Raw genomic sequence first — 17804 nt, forward strand, 5'->3', positions numbered from 1 at the left:
CAATTTGTGAAAGAAGAACAAAAAAACCTCCAAAGTTAGCAGAAGGAAAGAAATCATAAAGATCCGATCAGAAATAAATGAAAAAGAAATGAAGGAAACAACAGCAAAGATCAATAAAACTAAAAGCAGGTTCTTGGAGAAGATAAACAAAATTGATAAACCATTAGCTAGACTCATCAAGAAAAAAGGCAGAAGACTCAAATCAACAGAATTAGAAATGAAAAAGGAGAAGTAAAAACTGACACTGCAGAAATACAAAGAATCATGAGAGATTACTACAAACAACTCTATGCCAATAAAATGGACAACATGGAAGAAATGGACAAATTCTTAGAAAAGCACAACCTTCTGAGACTGAATCAGGAAGAAATAGAAAATATAAACAGAGCAATCACAAGCACTGAAATTGAGACTGTGATTAAAAATCTTCCAACAAACAAAAGCCCAGGACCAGATGGCTTCAGAGGTGAATTCTATCAAACATTTAGAGAAGAGCTAACACCTATCCTTCTCAAACTCTTCCAAAATATAGCAGAGGGAGAAACACTCCCAAACTCATTCTACGAGGCCACCATCACCCTGCTACCAAAACCACACAAAGATGACACAAAGAAAGAAAACTACAGGCCAATATCACTGATGAATATAGATTCAAAAATCCTCAACAAAATACTAGCAAACTGAATCCAACAGTGCAATAAAAGGATCATACATCATGATGAAGTGGGGTTTATCCCAGGAATGCAAGGATTCTTCAATATATGCAAATCAATCAATATGATATACCATATTAACAAATTGAGGATAAAAACCACGAAATCATCTTAAAGATGCAGAAAAAGCTTTTGACAAAATTCAACACCCATTTATGAAAAACCCTCCAGAATGTAGGCACACAGGGAACTTACCTCAACATAATAAAGGCCATATATGACAAACCCACAGCCAACATCAGTCTCAATGATGAAAAATTGAAACCATTTCCACTAAGAACAGGAACAAGACAATTTCATCGCTAATATTCAACATAGTTTTGGAAGTTTTAGCCACAGCAATCAGAGAAGAAAATAAATAAAACGAATACAAATCAGAAAAGAAAAATTTAAACTGTCACTGTTTGCAGATGACATGATACTATACATAGAGAATCCTAAAGATGCTACCAGAAAAGTACTAGAGCTAATCAATGAATTTGGTAAAGTAGCAGGATACAAAATTAATGCACAGAAGTCTCTTGCATTCCTATACTCTAATGATGAAAAATCTGAAAGAGAAATTAAGGAAACACTCCCATTTACCACTGCAAGAAAAAGAATAAATACCTTGGAATAAACCTACCTAAGGAGACAAAAGACCTGTATGCAGAAAACTATAAGACACTGATGTAAGAAATTAAAGATGATACAAAGAGATGGAGAGATATACCATGTTCTTGGGTTGGAAGAATCAACATTTTGAAAATTACTATACTTACCAAAGCAATCTACAGATTCAGTGCAATCCTTATCAATCTACCAATGGCATTTTTCACAGAACTAGAACAAAATATTTCACAATTTGTATGGAAATACAAAAGACCCCGTATAGCCAAAGCAATTTTGAGAAATAAAAATGGAGTTGGAGGAATCAGGCTCCCTGACTTCACACTATACTACAAAGCTACAGTAATCAAGACAGTATGGTACAGGCGCAAAAACAGAAATATAGATAAATGAAACAGGATAGAAAGCCCAGAGATAAACCCACACTCATATGGTCACCTTATCTTTGATAAAGAAGGTAAGAATATACAATGGAGAAAAGAGAACCTCTTCAGTAAGTGGTGCTGGGAAAACTGGACAGCTACATGTAAAAGAATGAAATTAGAACACTCCCTAACACCATACACAAAAATAAACTCAAAATGGATTAAAAATCTAAATGTAAGGCCAGACACTGTAAAATTCTTAACAGGAAAACATAGGCAGAACACTCTATGACATAAATCACGGCAAGATCCTTTTTGACCTACCTCCTAGAGAAATGGAAATAAAAACAAACAAAAAAAACCCAATGGGACCTAATGAAGCTTAAAAACTTTTGCACAGCAAAGGAAACCATAAACAAGATGAAATGACAATCTTCAGAATAGGAGAAAATATTTACAAGTGAAGCAACTGACAAAGGATTAACATCCAAAATTTACAGGTAGCTCATGCAGCTCAATATAAAAAAAACAAGCAACCCAATCAAAAAATGGGCAGAAGACCTAAATAGACATTTCTCCAGAGAAGATATACAGAGTGCTAACAAACACGTCAAAGGATGCTCAACATCATTAATCATTAGAGAAATGCAAATTAAAACTACAATGAGGTATCACCTCACACTGGTCAGAATGGCCATTATCAAAATATCTAGAAACAGTAAATGCTGGAGAGGGTGTGGAGAAAAGGGAACCCTCTTGCACTGTTGGTGGGAATGTAAATTGATACAGGCACTATGGAGAATAGTATGGAGGCTCCTTAAAAAACTAAAAATAGAATTACCATACGATCTAGCAATCCCACTACTGGGCATATACCCCGAGAAAGCCATAATTCTAAAAGAGTCATGTACCACAATTTTTATGGCAGAACTATTTACAATAGCAAGGGCATGGAAGGAACCTAAGTGTCCATCTACAGATGAATGGATAAAGAAGATGTGGCAATATACACAATGTAATATTCCTCAGCCATAAAAAGAAACAAAATTGAGTTATTTGTAGTCCAGTGGATGGACCTAGAGTATGTCATACAGAGTGAAATAAGTCAGAAAGAGAAAAACAAATACTGTTTGCTAACATATATATATGAAATCTAAAAAAAAAAAAATGGTTCTGAAGAACCTTGGGGCAAGACAAGAATAAAGACAGACATAGAGAATGGACTTTAGGATGAGGGAGGGGGAAGAATAAACTGGGAAGAAGTGAGAGAGTGGCATGGACATATATACACTACCAAATGTAAAATACATAGCTAGTGGGAAGCAGCCGCATAGCACAGGGAGATCAGCTCTGTGCTTTGTGACCACCTAGAGGGGTGGGATAGGGAGGGTGGGAGGGAGGGAGGGAGACGCAAGAGGGAAGAGATATGGGGATATATGTATATGTATAGCTGATTCACTTTGTTATAAAGCAGAAACTAACACACTATTGTAAAGCAATTATACTCCAATAAAGATGTATTTAAAAAAAAGTCACCTGTCTGAATTGATATTAATATCAATGTGAAAAATCTGCAAAATCTTAGTATACATTATTGTGCATTAAGTATTTTGTACTTGAAAGTGTAGTATTTATGTGCTATTTCTATAAACAATAATTATCTGCTGACAAAGATTACCCGGGGTACTTCAAGATTTCATAGCATACATCGAGTTCTCTATGACAGTCATTTTAACAGTGTAAGAACCTTTTTTTAAATAATAATGAGAGCAGGATGACTACGGTATGGCATTTTGAGTCCTAACTCATAAAGGATTTGTAATTTAATATTCCTCCAAGGTATATATCTATAGAGTGCATTTATATACTTCTGCTCATATTGTAATTATGCTGTAAGCTCAGATTTTGGGGATTCTTGTCATCCCTTAGACTGCATTACACTCAACTGATTAGTTAATATTTCTATTTTTCTTAGGAACACCAAATCTTTAATTAAAAGAGTAATAGGGTGATCAATATTAAGTGGAACTGGAATAGGATATGTAACAAAAATATTCTATTTTCTATGTTTACATTTTCTATGTTTAAAACATCTGCACATCTTGTATATCTGTTGGGAAGATCGTTCTCATTCTCAACTCCAATCTTATTTTTAAAAAAAAGAGAGAACAAGGAAATAAGATAGAAAGAAAGGAGAGAGGGAGGGTGGGAGGAAGGAAGAAAACCCTTAGATTATAAGCAGGAGTGCAGACATTATTATCTTTGTGCGGTCCTCTCTGACCAGCCTGCACGAATGCAAACATAAGTGTTCTGTCTTCTATACTCCCACAAAGTATTTCACTTTACCCTTTACCACATTGTATGGAAACCACTGTTTGCATTCAACTTTCTACTGATTGAGCTATTTGAGAGCAGAAAGCATGTGTTTTCTCCAAGACCTCTAATAAATATGATGGTGACATTTGTTAATACCAAATGAATAGCTTTGAGATGAAAGAATGAACTTAGACTGAAAACTATCAAGGGACTCTAACTAAACTTTTTGGAGAATCTTTAGACAAACAAGTTTAAAGAAATTAAATTCTTGTCTCTGCCTTTTAACATTGATTTTGAAAGAGTTAAACATTTTTATTCCAAGTTTATCTGGAATGAAAAGGTGAACATTTGGCTTTGTTGTTGCAATACTTGGATTTCCGACATAGACTCAAGCTTTCAGAATGACTTGGAGAATTGCAAATATATTTTCCCCCATCATCTCTTGAGCTACAAAATTGAATTAAAAGTACAATTGAATATAATGAAGATATGTAGTCTTGCCAGTCATTTCCAAAACTTTAGTAGTAGCTCATAGCTTTTACATCCTCATCTTTCTTTCTGTGATTCCTTTATTTGTAATGTTTCTTCCCCACCAGATCACACAGGGTATCCTCAAAACATCTTGCTTTCTGCTTCTCTTTGAAGGTTGGGTTTTTCTTTTTTTATTTAAGTTTATTTAAGTTGATTGTTTCTAACATTTCTACATAAAATGTTATATGACAAGGGGTCACAATAAACTGAAAGTGGCAGGAGGAACGAGATTTCCCAAAACACTTTATTTTACCATAGACACTGAATTAAATCCATACTAAGTAATTCCAAGGGCAACTACCCGGGTAAAGAGGGACAAACATGACACTGTACCTGTGTCTCCAGAACCCAGAATTGAAGACAACTTGCCTTGGATATTAGTTTAATAGAAGGAAACATTAGGTGGAAAGAGTCTAACAGAGAAGAAGGACTCAATGAGACTAATTGGGAAGCCACATATTTAGGCTAATTAATGGGCTTGGTATTTTATTGCTGGTGAGTGTTAAAGAAGAAGATTCCTAGTTTTCTGATTAGAGAATTTTTGAGAAAAAGTTGATGTTTACAAACTTTCTCATCAGAAAACACTGTTCATTCCCTTGTATTCAATAAATTGCTCACAGATTGTGACTAGAGATTCTTAGAGTTGTTAAAAACCAAGTCACTGCTATCATGGTGGGAACAGATGTCTCTGGGGTGAGAACAATTTCTGCACTTGCAGGTGGTGTTCATATTTGGGGCAACAGGAAGTGTGTGAAGGATGATGATACAGGAGACAGAAGGTTCACATGACAAATAATCAAAAGTGATGCCTAATAATAAATGTGTTTACACATTTTTAGACAGTGATGTTTGCTCCAAATATCCGAGAATAAGTCAATCATCAAGACTAAGCAGGTAATGAGCTTGATACACAGATTCAAATGCTTTTGAGGTATTGCTTATGGATCATGAATTTCCTTTAACCCTAAATAGATATTTATTACTTGCTACTGAACTGCCAAATGTCATGAGCAGGTGGATTATGCTAGTGAGTCACATTATGCACACCTGTGAATGTGTCTGAAAAATATGTTAGCTTATCATTTTGAGGTGAATAGGATTTCTAAGTGTGTGAGTAAAAGATAAAGCCTGGATGATTAGTCTTTAGAGAAAAGATGAGGATACATTGATTGGTATAATCTCAGAAACCTTTTTAGAAGAAAATAATCTGATTTAAGGAAGAGAATTTAAATAATTTATTTCTTGTAATTAATTCTTCCTTTACCTTTGTGTTTGAATGATGACCATTTTGTATCTTCTAATTTCTTTAGCAGGCAAAAGGTAAATTGAAAGCTGTTTATTTTTTTCTTTTTAAATGTTGTGGTTAACGCTTTTAGAAAAACAACCTTGCTATTATCAGCTTAAATTTTTCATATTTTATCATAAATTTGTCTTAAGGAAATGATATTTCTGGCAAAATTGAGTTACAAAACAAACAGAAGTAACGAGGATTTGATTCAGAGGTAAATGCATGATTCATTTAACTCCTCAATAATTAACTTCAATTTAACCATATTATGTGGATAGTAGCAGAGTGTAGAAGTTAATCAGATAACCTTAGTTATTTTACTTTGGGAACAGTTTTATTTTGACTTTATCTGTTGCTAACAACACTTTTATTACATTCATGACTGTTCAACTTCAATTTAAGAGAAAATATAACATGAAAGTTTTGATACAAAAGATCTATGAAATACAAAGGTGTCTTGTCAGTGCTTCATCTAAGAAAGTTTTGTTAAATACCAGCAAGGTGGGAAATGAAATTACCTCTTAAAACATAGTAGTCTGCCTTTATATCATTTAATAATTGATTACATTTTTCATTAACCCAGTGAAGAAGAAACAGGCCATCTGAACTTATAAACATAAAACAAACTTGGCAAGTCCTCAAGGAAAAAGAAAGTCTTGCCTTTTAATTTGTGACTTTATATTCTATTTTTGTGAAATTATATTTAAAAAAAAACCTTTAGGGAATGTCACCAAGATGGTTGACATAGGAGGCTGCTGAATTTCCCTTCTCCCACAGATGCACCGAATATACGGCTACACACAAACCAATTCCCTCTGACAGAAATCCAGAGACTAGCTGAGTAACTCCTGGGTATCAAGCAAATGAGAAACTACCCACATCAAAACTGGTAGGAGGGCTTCCCTGGTGGCGCACTGGTTGAGAGTCCGCCTGCTGATGCAGGGGACGCAGGTTCGTGCCCTGGTCCGGGAAGATCCCACATGCCGTGGAGCGGCTGAGCCCGTGAGCCATGGCCGCCGAGCCTGCGCGTCCGGAGCCTGTGCTCCGCAACGGGAGAGGCCACAACAGTGAGAGGCCCACGTACCGCAAAAAAAAAAAAAAATGGTAGGAAAGGCTGAGACACACTCTTGCTGTAAACCTCACCCACGGCCCAGCGCCTTACAACCTGGAGGGAACCCCAGCTCACAGCTTCTCCCTGAGAAGCTGAAGGTTTGGACCACACCTATGGCACCCCAACTTTAAAGGCTGCTACCTGAGGGACAGGGCCCCAGATCTCCTGGGTGTGTTCCCAAGTCCCACAGGACTATAGCAAACAAAGAAGCAGTTGTTAAACAGGCCCCCAAGCACTCTCCTCAGCTATCTCCCTTCCAATGCCCCCCAACTCTTAACCCCTCACCCCCCCTTGACCCCCACCTCAGTGCAGAAGGAACAGCAAGAGCACCCATCTCCCAGTTTTTTTCCTGGAGGAATTTATCTGCTCTCCTATCTTCTAATCAGCCTGCGTTTTAGAGCTGACTAGACTCCTCCCAAGAGCCTGCAAAAACTGTTGGGCAATTAATTCCCCCTCCTTTCTCCCTTTGGCTGACTCTAATGATATAACCAAGTAGCCAGAACTCCTGGGAAAGAGTTTGTCCACACCACTAGCACACCAAATTTTATGTCTGCCACCCCAGGGAAGGGCCCCCAAATCACCAACTCTGAGAGCCAGTGGGGCTTGTATTCATGAGTCCGAAGGACTATAGCAAAGAAACAGTTTTTCAACAGGCACACAAGCACTCTGCACAGCTACACACCCAGGTTGAGCCCAAAAAGAGCAGGCAAAAATCACTTATCTCCCAGTTTCTCTCTCAAAGGATTTTGACCGCCTTTCCCAGCTATTGCCAGAGGATCCAGCTTCTAATTAACCTGCATCTAGGTGCTGACTGTTGTCCTTCTGAGAGCCTACAAGAGCCAGTGGGCACTTCCACAGCTGTCTTCGCTGGCTCACTCCAACATTAAAACCAAATCTCCAGCTTCAACCTGGAAGGAGCTTGTCCACACATCTAGCACCCTAACTTTTGTGGTTTCCGCCAGAGGGAAGGACCCTCAAATTACCTAGCTCTGATAGCCAATGAGGCTCAGCATACATGAATCCAACAGAATCATATCAAACAAAAAGGAGCTTTCAAATGGGTACACAAGCACCTTCTGCAGCTGTCCCCCCGGCCCAGGGCAGAGGGAGAAAGTGAAAATGTTCATCTCCCAGTTTCTCCTTGGAAGGAATTTGACTACATACTTTACTAGCTGCTGCCTGAAATTCTGGTGTCTCATCAGCCTGCATGTAGGAGCTGACAAGATTCTCCCAGGATCCTGATAGAGCTGGTGAACGACAAGCTCCACTAAGCCCCCAAGCCCACTCCAACAGTAAAACCACATCTCCAGCTTCTCCCTGAAGCAGATTGCTAGCACCCCAACTGTGACAGCTGCCACCTCGTTCTGGTTGCTGATGTGGCTTGGCATTTATGAATCCCTGGGGACCATGCAAAATAAAAAGGTGGCTCTATCTAAGTGCACAAGCACTCTGAGCAACATTTCCCTCTGGCTCATCACAGAGTGAATAAGCAAAAACACCCAGCTCTCAGGTTTGGTCTGTCCCCTGTGAGGGACTAGACTGCATATCTAACATCCTGACTTTCCCAGCTGCTGCCTGAAGGTTGGGCTCCCTCCCCCACAACATCCTATTGATGTAACTTTATTTTTGATAATATTTGTTTTGTGAATGATTTGATAAATCTTATCTTTCAGAGAACTTTGAATTTGACTAGTTGTAAGCCATTTTGTCATTCTTTGATCAATATACCCCTTCCATTTCTATATGGAGGAATTTCCCAGTTATGTGTTTAGACCATGTGAACGTGTCCTGAATTGCTGCTTGCACTCAGATACATCTTTTCCCACTTCTAGGCTCTCCATTTATTACAAGGGCTGGATGTTTGGGAACTACATTTCCCAGAATCCCTTTCCAGCAGAGTTCTGCCTATATTTAAGCAATAAGGCATTACACAAAATTTAGAAAGTTGAAAGAACACAGAAGCTCTTTTTTCTCTTCCAGCAGCAATGAGCTTCAGGAGACACTGTTTTAAGAGCATCATCTAAGAAGTCCACCACAAATTGCCTACCCAAATAGTCAGGCAGCTGCCATTCTGGACCCTAAAACATATTGGTACATCTTGAATGTCTGAAGGATAGAAGGAAAATGTGAAACTGGAGGTGGTGCCCCTTACTCTCTAATCTCATGCTCTCCAGTCGTTTTCTAAGCACCTAAATTCCTGTCCTAAACACTATCCTATCTGAAATACCTAGATTCAGTACCCCTTTGTTGACTATAAACTGACTGATACAAAAGAATTCCCCACTTTGCCTTGTAGAAGTACTGTAGGCAAATCCTACTTTTCCTTACCATTTTAGACAGGGCTTAAGCACCTTAACTAGCCTAGTCTCATCTCCTTCCTGGGAGGCAAAGATAAAGAAGCAGTATCCATCAGTTGATGTGGTATCCAGGCTAACCATTTACTGATAGGTTTCTAAATGAAAAGTATTGCTGTGTTTTTAAAACTTTTTATATCTACCCAAGTTTGGCCAATTTTCCAAGCCTGGTTTTCTACTCTATTATCAATGTTATATATTTCTAATACATTTCCTTTTTTTTTTCCTTAAGAAAATCAGGACCAGTTTCTGTTGCTTGCGGCCAAATTTGCTGATGATACAAAAGGAGAAAAAGAAGTCAAATCAATAGATCCATTTATTTATTTATTTACTTACTTACTTATTTATTTATTCATTTATTTATTTATGGCTGCGTTGGGTCTTCGTTGCTGCCCGCGGGCTTTCTCTGGTTGCGGAGAGCAGGGGCTACACTTGGTTGCAGTGCACGGGTTTCTCATGGCGGTGGCTTTTCTTGTTGCAGAGCACAGGCTCTAGGCACGCAGGCTTCAGTAGCTGTGGCACGTGGGCTCAGTAATTGTGGCTTGCAGGCTCTAGAGCGCAGGCTCAGTAGTTGTGGCACATGGGCTTAGTTGCTCCGTGGCATGTGGGATCTTCCCCGACCAGGGGTCTAACCCGGGACCCCTGCATTGGCAGGCGGATTCTTAACCCCTGCGCCACCAGGGAAGCCCAGATCCATTGTTAATTTTGGAATTCCTTGCAGCAGACGTTAATTTGGAAGTATTGTGCTCAGGGGAACTGAAATATGAAAGTGGTTTGTTCCATAAATGGTTTTTGTAAATTACATCATATGAATATGGGCTTACTATCTACCCTGCTTATATGAAAGGTGGTCTGTTTCCAAGACATTAACATCATAATGTCAATGTTACTTTTTCTCCTAGAGTGAGGAAAACCACAGGTCTTTAGAATCTAGCCTGGGAATATTATTAAAGGATAACAGGCAAACCTATTTTGGATGACAATAGTAAATCTTGTGTGATTGGTTTATTTTAAAGTAAGTTTTCAAAGCACTGGAAAGTAGATGATGAAATATGTCATTTAAAAGTTCTCTAATTCAAACTTCACAATATTACTCAATATGTTTGCTTTTGACTTTTAATTCAGAACCCACCTATTACTTAATGATGATAGGCAGTTTTGAAAAATGCTTTTCAGAGTTTCAGAGTTAATTGGCTATATTTTTACTTCTGTTATTAAAACATGCTATTTATGTTTTTAATATTTCCTTAAAGAAATCGCACCAATTTCTTTCCATGCTTATTGTAAGCTATATAATTTAAAATGTTACTTTTCTTTTGAGATTTTAAAACTTTCTCAAACTGAATTCCCTATAACTATAATATAATGCCACTTAGACTTTGTCTTACTTCAAAGTAGGACAAAAATCATTCTTAATGAAATCTTCTTTGTATTACCATATGTCTTCATTTAAGTTTGTTTGATTTTTCTTTTTCTAATTATCAATCCAATAACTTCTTTCATGTTTCTTGAGTTTATTCTTCCATTTTTAGCATTTCTTCAGTTAATCTTTTAATCCACTGAATACACTTTTCTTATTCTCCCTATGCATGCTATTGTTTTTGTTTCAAGTTCAACACCTTTTGGTTTACAGAGAGCTGTAGCTAAACTTCCCCCCGCCCACAAACGCATAGGAAACTATGCTGATGTCACTTTTTCTGTTTGTCTTTAAGTAATGCTACATTTTATCCAGCCCCATTTTTATTGAAGAAACTTTAAAAACTTACTTGTGTCAAGGAATAATGGTATACAGCTAACTATTTATGTTTCTGATTGACATGGGCACAGAATTATAATATGTTTAGCTTTGTGATTTTAAATCCAGGCAGATGAAGAAACAAATCAGTGAGCTCTAGACTTTACACTGCTTTTCCATATTTAACCTTTATATTTTGTTTAAAAATCTTACATTTTTTATATTTATTTTTATAAAAGAACACTGAGTGTGTTTCTGAATTTGCAGCTTTCATTAAGAAAAATTGAAACTGACCCACGTGCTTCACATTATACACTGGACAGGGTTTGCAAATAGATTCCTATATATCATGAAGCAGGACATTAACACTTAACTAGAAAATGGATGGTAGTCAGGAGTCACATGGAAACTTCAAGATGACAAATGCTCAGCCAATCAATATACAAAATTATGCATTCAGTAGATCTTTAGCTTTAGATAGAAAAAAACACAGACTAGAATAAAGAAATTGATAAGTAATTAGCAGTTGTGCTTAAATTATGAAAATATGGATAATATGTGACCTTTGCTTTTCATGTCTTATTTTATTTTTTCAAGTTATTGAATAGTCTGTATTACCTTACACAGGAATTAGCAGGGGAAAGGGAAAGAAAGGAAAGATTCACAGTGCTCAGAATGCTGGTGGAACAGATAACATTATTAGTCAGGTGTCAGGCAAGGATTGGAAAAACAGGCAAGTATAAGAGGTAAGAAATAAACAGGAGAACAGGAACTAGAATAAGAAGGATTTGGAGAAGTTGGAGGTCTGGCATCTTCCCAGACTGATCATTTATTCAGAACTCCTAAATCAAGCCTATTTGGTCCCTAATATAATTCCTGTCCATTTAGAAACTGTATTGAGACACAGACAAGCTTGTGTCTAAGCTGGCTGCACTGTTTTTTTGCAGAAGGAGGAAACTGTGATAAGAACATGGAGATTTCCACTATTGAGATATAGGCTGCAGACATGACCCTGAAGTGTGGGCTACAGTGGTAATTTCGACGAAACTGCAGGAAAAAGTCAGTGCAAAGAGAAGTCCATGATATCATGTTTGAGATACTAAAGAGATTTACCAAATGTCCCCAATCTTTTTTTTTTTTTTTCACTGTTGTGGCCTCTCCCGTTGTGGAGCACAGGCTCTGGACGCGCAGGCTCAGCGGCCATGGCTCATGGGCCTAGCCGCTCCGCGGCATGTGGGATCTTCCCGGACCGGGGCACGAACCCGTGTCCCCTGCATCGGCAGGCGGACTCTCAACCACTGCGCCACCAGGGAAGCCCGTCCCCAATCTTATCTGTTTGAATTCTGCTCTTTCCTCCTATACACTCCCCACCCACTGCTCACCTGTTTACTAACCTCTCATTGTTCTTTTCTCCCCCTAGTTTTATTGAGATATAATTGACATATATCATTGTGTAAGTCTAAAGTGTATAACATGGTGATCTGATATATGTATATATTGTGAAATGATTACCACAATAAGATTCGTTACCACATCCATCACCTCATATAGTTTTTGTTTGTTTGTTTTTGGTGGTAAGAACATTTAAGATCTACTCTGGTAGCGACATTCAACTATACAATACAGTGTTGTTAACCATAGTCACCATGCTGTATATTAGATCCCAGAATTTACTCATGTTGTAAGTAAAAGTTTGTACCTTTGACCAACAGCTCCTCCATTTCCTCCACACCCTAGCCCCTGGCAATGACCAATCTTCTCTTTGTTTTATGATTTCAGCATTTATTCACAATAGCCAAGACATGGAAACACCCGGAGTGTCCGTCCACAGATGGAGGGATAAGATATTTATATAAATAAAGTGGTTAATGCTTAGTGGTTAAGTAACATCAGTGCCTTCAGAGTCAGGATATGATCTAGGATTCAAACATAGGAAATTTCCATCCAGGGACCACACTAACCATTATGCCACTAACCACTGTGTCATCTTACCTCCTACCCATTTTCCTTATCTCCTTTGCTGAGCTTCTCCACAGTTTGAACCTAAGTGCACAGATACTCCTACATCGTGGCAGCAGTTCTTATTGTAATAAATGTTAAAGAGCCTCTGGTGGAAATTTTATAGCATCAGAATCTCATCTTCATGATTGATGATGTTGTTGCTTAATTGTCTCATTTTCCAGGGTCACTGAATGTTGTCAGGCTCTATCTGCAGGAATCTGTTTCCTAAAAGGCTCAGCAAAGAACTTTATATACTGCTACTGCATCAACATAGAACTGAAAAGAACATACAATTTTAGAGTTTTCACTTTTAAATCTTTATGTAATTAGCTTGATACATAAAATTTATATTTGGACATTGTCCTAATAACTTTCTGTAAGAAAAACTAATTGCATTCTGAGAGATCAATTACATAAGCCTTAAATAACTAACTTACCATGGTGAAAACCACTTATTTCATTTTCCCATAGTCATTTTTTTACTTTATATAAAATGCACTTAGCTCTTAATGGCAACACTTTTACTTCTTTCTATGGTAATTCGCATATATTACTTAATTTTTCACATGCCATTTTAATGAGCGCTGCAGATCTCATTCCCAGATAAGAAGAAAGCATTATTATATGAAAATAGGAAAGTATAAGTGAACCTAAACAAAAACACAGTTTCTGGGCTCAGTGTCAGGGAACATGGAATAGACAAAATTTTCCCTATTCTTCCTATTAAGTACAGCTAACAATCATGGACATTATACATAAAACAAACATAAGAAGACTCTGAAAGGTTAAAAACAAGAAGACAGACCACCTAGGGACCTAAAAACCTAAATGGCATGCTGGTGAGTTCCATGGGTTTTCTTTTTGCCTTGTGTATCCCAGCCCAAGTACTACAGAAGCTGGCAGCATGGAATTGCCGATGGGCTCCGACAAAAAAAAAGTCTCAAGAAAAGAAAAGCCTGGGTTCCCTAGAAAAGAACCAGGAAAAGGGCAGCCTAGAAAGACAGAAAACTTTCAAACACAAAGAAAAACTACAGCCCCACACCCACCTCCACCAGCAAAGGCTGAGAGGAGAGACTAGACTTCCACCCTTGCTAGGCTTTGCTGAGGTGCCTTAATCCCCGACCAAAATGGTACCAGTCAGAGAGGATAAAGTAGGAAGCCAGGTGGTAAGCAGGCCTCCCTAACTCCCATGGCATCAGTGGAAGGAAGGAAGGAAGGCAGGCAGACAGGAAGGCAGACCTGAATAAATATAGAGTTTCTCTAGAATATACTAACCACAGCTTAATTTCTTAGTTTCACTGCTGGTCCTCAGTTATTTTCTGGTTTTAAAAAATGATGCTTAATTGACATGTGTGTGTGAGGGAGAATGAATATATATGTATGCAAATTCTAAGAAAAAAATCATAAATATGATGCACACATCTTGCTGATTTTTTTCTAATCAAGGTTCATTAAGCAGAAAGAAAAACTGTATACAAAAGAAGCTATTTCTGACCAAAACATATTCATTTATATATGAATATGAATAAACTACTAATTTGAAATTTTCATACTTTAATTATCTAATCAAATTTATATATGTTACTGTAGCATTCTCTAATTTTGCATAATAAAAATTTTATTTCATCCTATTGGACAAAAATACTCTATATCTAAAATTTTACCATCTATTTATCTATCATCTATCTATCTATAAATTTGATGGTTTTTAGGAAGACAAAAAATATATTCAGAATAAGATGCTTCCTGTTAGATTATTGTAAATATAATTGTGCAATTTCATGAGAATTTTCATGACTCTTTCTAATAGTGAATGTATAATATAATATAATATATATCAATGTAATATACATCCATTGTAATAACAGGATTCACTTTGTCTGTATTTACTATAGCTATGGACTGAATTGTGTCTCCCTAAAATTCATGTATGAAAGGCCTAATCCCCAATGTGATGGTATTAGGAGGTAGGCCCCTTGCAAGGTGACTAAGTTTAGATGAGGTCATGAAGATGGGGCCCTCTTGATGGAATTAGGGCCTTTAAAAGAGAGACACCAGAGTGCTCTCTTTCTGTTTCTCTCCCTCTCCCTTTCTCTATCTATTTCTATTTCTATCTCTCCAATCCAGGAAAAGAGCTCTTACCAGAAACTGAATTGGCTCACCTTCAGACAATGAGAACACAAATTTCTGTTACTTAAGCCACACAGCCTGTGATATTTTGTCACAGTATCCCGAGCAGACTAAGACATTTATCATTAGTCTTATGTCCACCAATTTTTTTCTTCCTTGTTTTCTAAATTAACTACTTCCTCATCTGCGCTCCTTATTACTCTCATTTCTGTCTCTGGATGAATATTTCTCTAAAAGTTAGTGTTTAGGAAGTATAATTAAAAACATATCTTCTTTCGGCCCTCTATAAATGTAGAAGAAAGAAAAACAGTTTCATTATTGAAAAAGCATTAAACCAGAATGTGAGGCACATCGCAGGCAGCCCACTAAAGAGGCTGTAGAGTCAGAAATCTCACCTTTTTACAGCCAAGCAGTTACAACACATTACACACATGCTCTCAAGAGAAACGACAGATAACCCTCAAGAAACAGGACTTGACAGCATCCTTTGTCACACATAGTTCATCCTAAATTTACCTGCTAACTGTGATGACCTTCTGTGTTGGTTAATTGGCTTTATTCAAAGGAAAAATAAACTTGTCACGTCTTTATGACAGAAAGTAATTTTGCAACTTGGAGCAAGGTGCCCACTGACGTGAGGCTCCTACCTTCCCACAAAGACTGGGAGACAGGGGTGTTGTCTTCCTTGATGATTACATTTCAAAGACACAGTTTCCAGATTCTTGAGAAAGACATTCCTGGTTTGAAAAGCTGCTAAGAGGCTTATGTGGTTTTTAAAATGACTCAGATATTTTTCAAAGAGACAGAGAAAGAACTTAAAATGACCACGTTTTCTAAAGTAAATGCATGATGAAAAAGGAGTAAGAAAAGCTCTGTCCTTATTTTCAACAGGGATAATTAAGCCTGTCATTTTTTTTTTTTTTTTTTTTTTTTTTTTTGGTACACAGGCCTCTCACTGTTGTGGCCTCTCCCGTTGTGGAGCACAGGCTCCGGACGCGCAGGCTCAGCAGCCATGGCTCATGGGCCCAGCCGCTCCACGGCATGTGGGATCTTTTCGGACCGGGGCACGAACCCATGTCCCCTGCTTCGGCAAGCGGACTCTCAACCACTGCGCCACCAGGGAAGCCCAAGCCTGTCATTTTTAATTTGTATTTGCTTATATAGTAGCCTCTATCTTTTTTTTTCACCTTCAGTTTCTCCAGCTTTATTTGCCCTTACTCCTCAACATGTTTAAGTTCCATGCTTAAACTCATGAACAAAACACAAAAAAGAAGGAGAAAGTCTTCTTCCTCAATCTGCCCCTAAACCATTCATTCCCTCTTTCACCAAGGATGTTTAATTTAGAAAACTTGCACAATTTAATAGTCTAGATGCATAATAATTACTTTGTAGAGTTGAAAAGTAATTTTTCTCAAGTCAGGTTTAGAGGAATATTTAACCTACAATAAAATTCATACTCTTTAGATATACCTTTATATGAATTTTGGTAAGCACATGTAGTTGTGTAACCACTACCAAAATCGAGCTATAAGATGCTTCCATCACTACAAAGCCTTCCCTCTTTTCCACTTTTAGTTAATCTCCTTAATATAAGCAACAGTGTTTCCTGATTCTGTCCAGTGGCTTATGGTTTTAACTCTGTAAGAAAGAAAAGAGGGGACGGGATGGGTTGGTGCCTCTCAGCATCCCTCGGTCCTCCTGCCAGCCCCGGTCTTCCTCTTAAGGACCATGGACAATGGTCCTTAAATAAGATTTTCTCTTCTTCTTTTTTTTTTTTTTTTTTTGTGTGGTACGCGGGCCTCTCATTGTTGTGGCCTCTCCCGTTTCAGAGCACAGGCTCTGGACGTGCAGGCTCAGCGGCCACGGCTCATGGGCCTAGCCGCTCCGCGGCATGTAGGATCCTCCCAGACCGGGGCACAAACCTGCGTCCCCTGCATCGGCAGGCGGACTCTCAACCACTGCGCCACCAGGGAAGCCAAGATTTTCTCTTCTTGTTTGGGCCACCCAGGGGTCCTATTCTATTATGTCACATTAGCCCACACTCAGCCTTTAGCCATGTATTAACTTTATATGTTTTCTGCTTATCTACTAATATGCCTGCTGGACATTTTTTCTCCAGTTTCACCACAGGGCAGGGAATTTGCTTAGCTCCTCATTCAGCGGTCCCAGAAGCTCCGCTTAGTATCAGCTTTTATATATTCTGCTCACACATCAATCCATCAATGCTTTATAAACTAATCATTTCTGTCTGTTATATATCAAGAAATGTTGTAGACTACCAAGACACAGCTGTGCTAAATAGACAGTTTTCCAGTTCTCATGAAACTTGTGGAAGGAAAATTAATTAATTAATTTCTGGTAACAATAAGTGCATTGAAGAAAGTAAACCAGAATGACTTGCTATGATTATGATTACAATTGATACTACAGAGAATGACAGGAGGAACATGTATGTTTCCATATGACACAGTGTTTAAAATAGTCCTACCAAAGGTACATTTGTTCTTTTATAGGTATTTTAGGTATCCTTTTGCTTAACATCAATTTATTCTGTTTTCTGAACAGGCTACAAACTTTTCTCACTTGCAGGACTCTTATCTTCTTTTTCTTTTATAATTCCTTGATCAGGCAATTCTTTCTGTGATGTGTCT

This window comes from Mesoplodon densirostris, chromosome 8 (assembly GCF_025265405.1).
Source record: "Mesoplodon densirostris isolate mMesDen1 chromosome 8, mMesDen1 primary haplotype, whole genome shotgun sequence".
Taxonomy (NCBI): domain Eukaryota; kingdom Metazoa; phylum Chordata; class Mammalia; order Artiodactyla; family Ziphiidae; genus Mesoplodon; species Mesoplodon densirostris.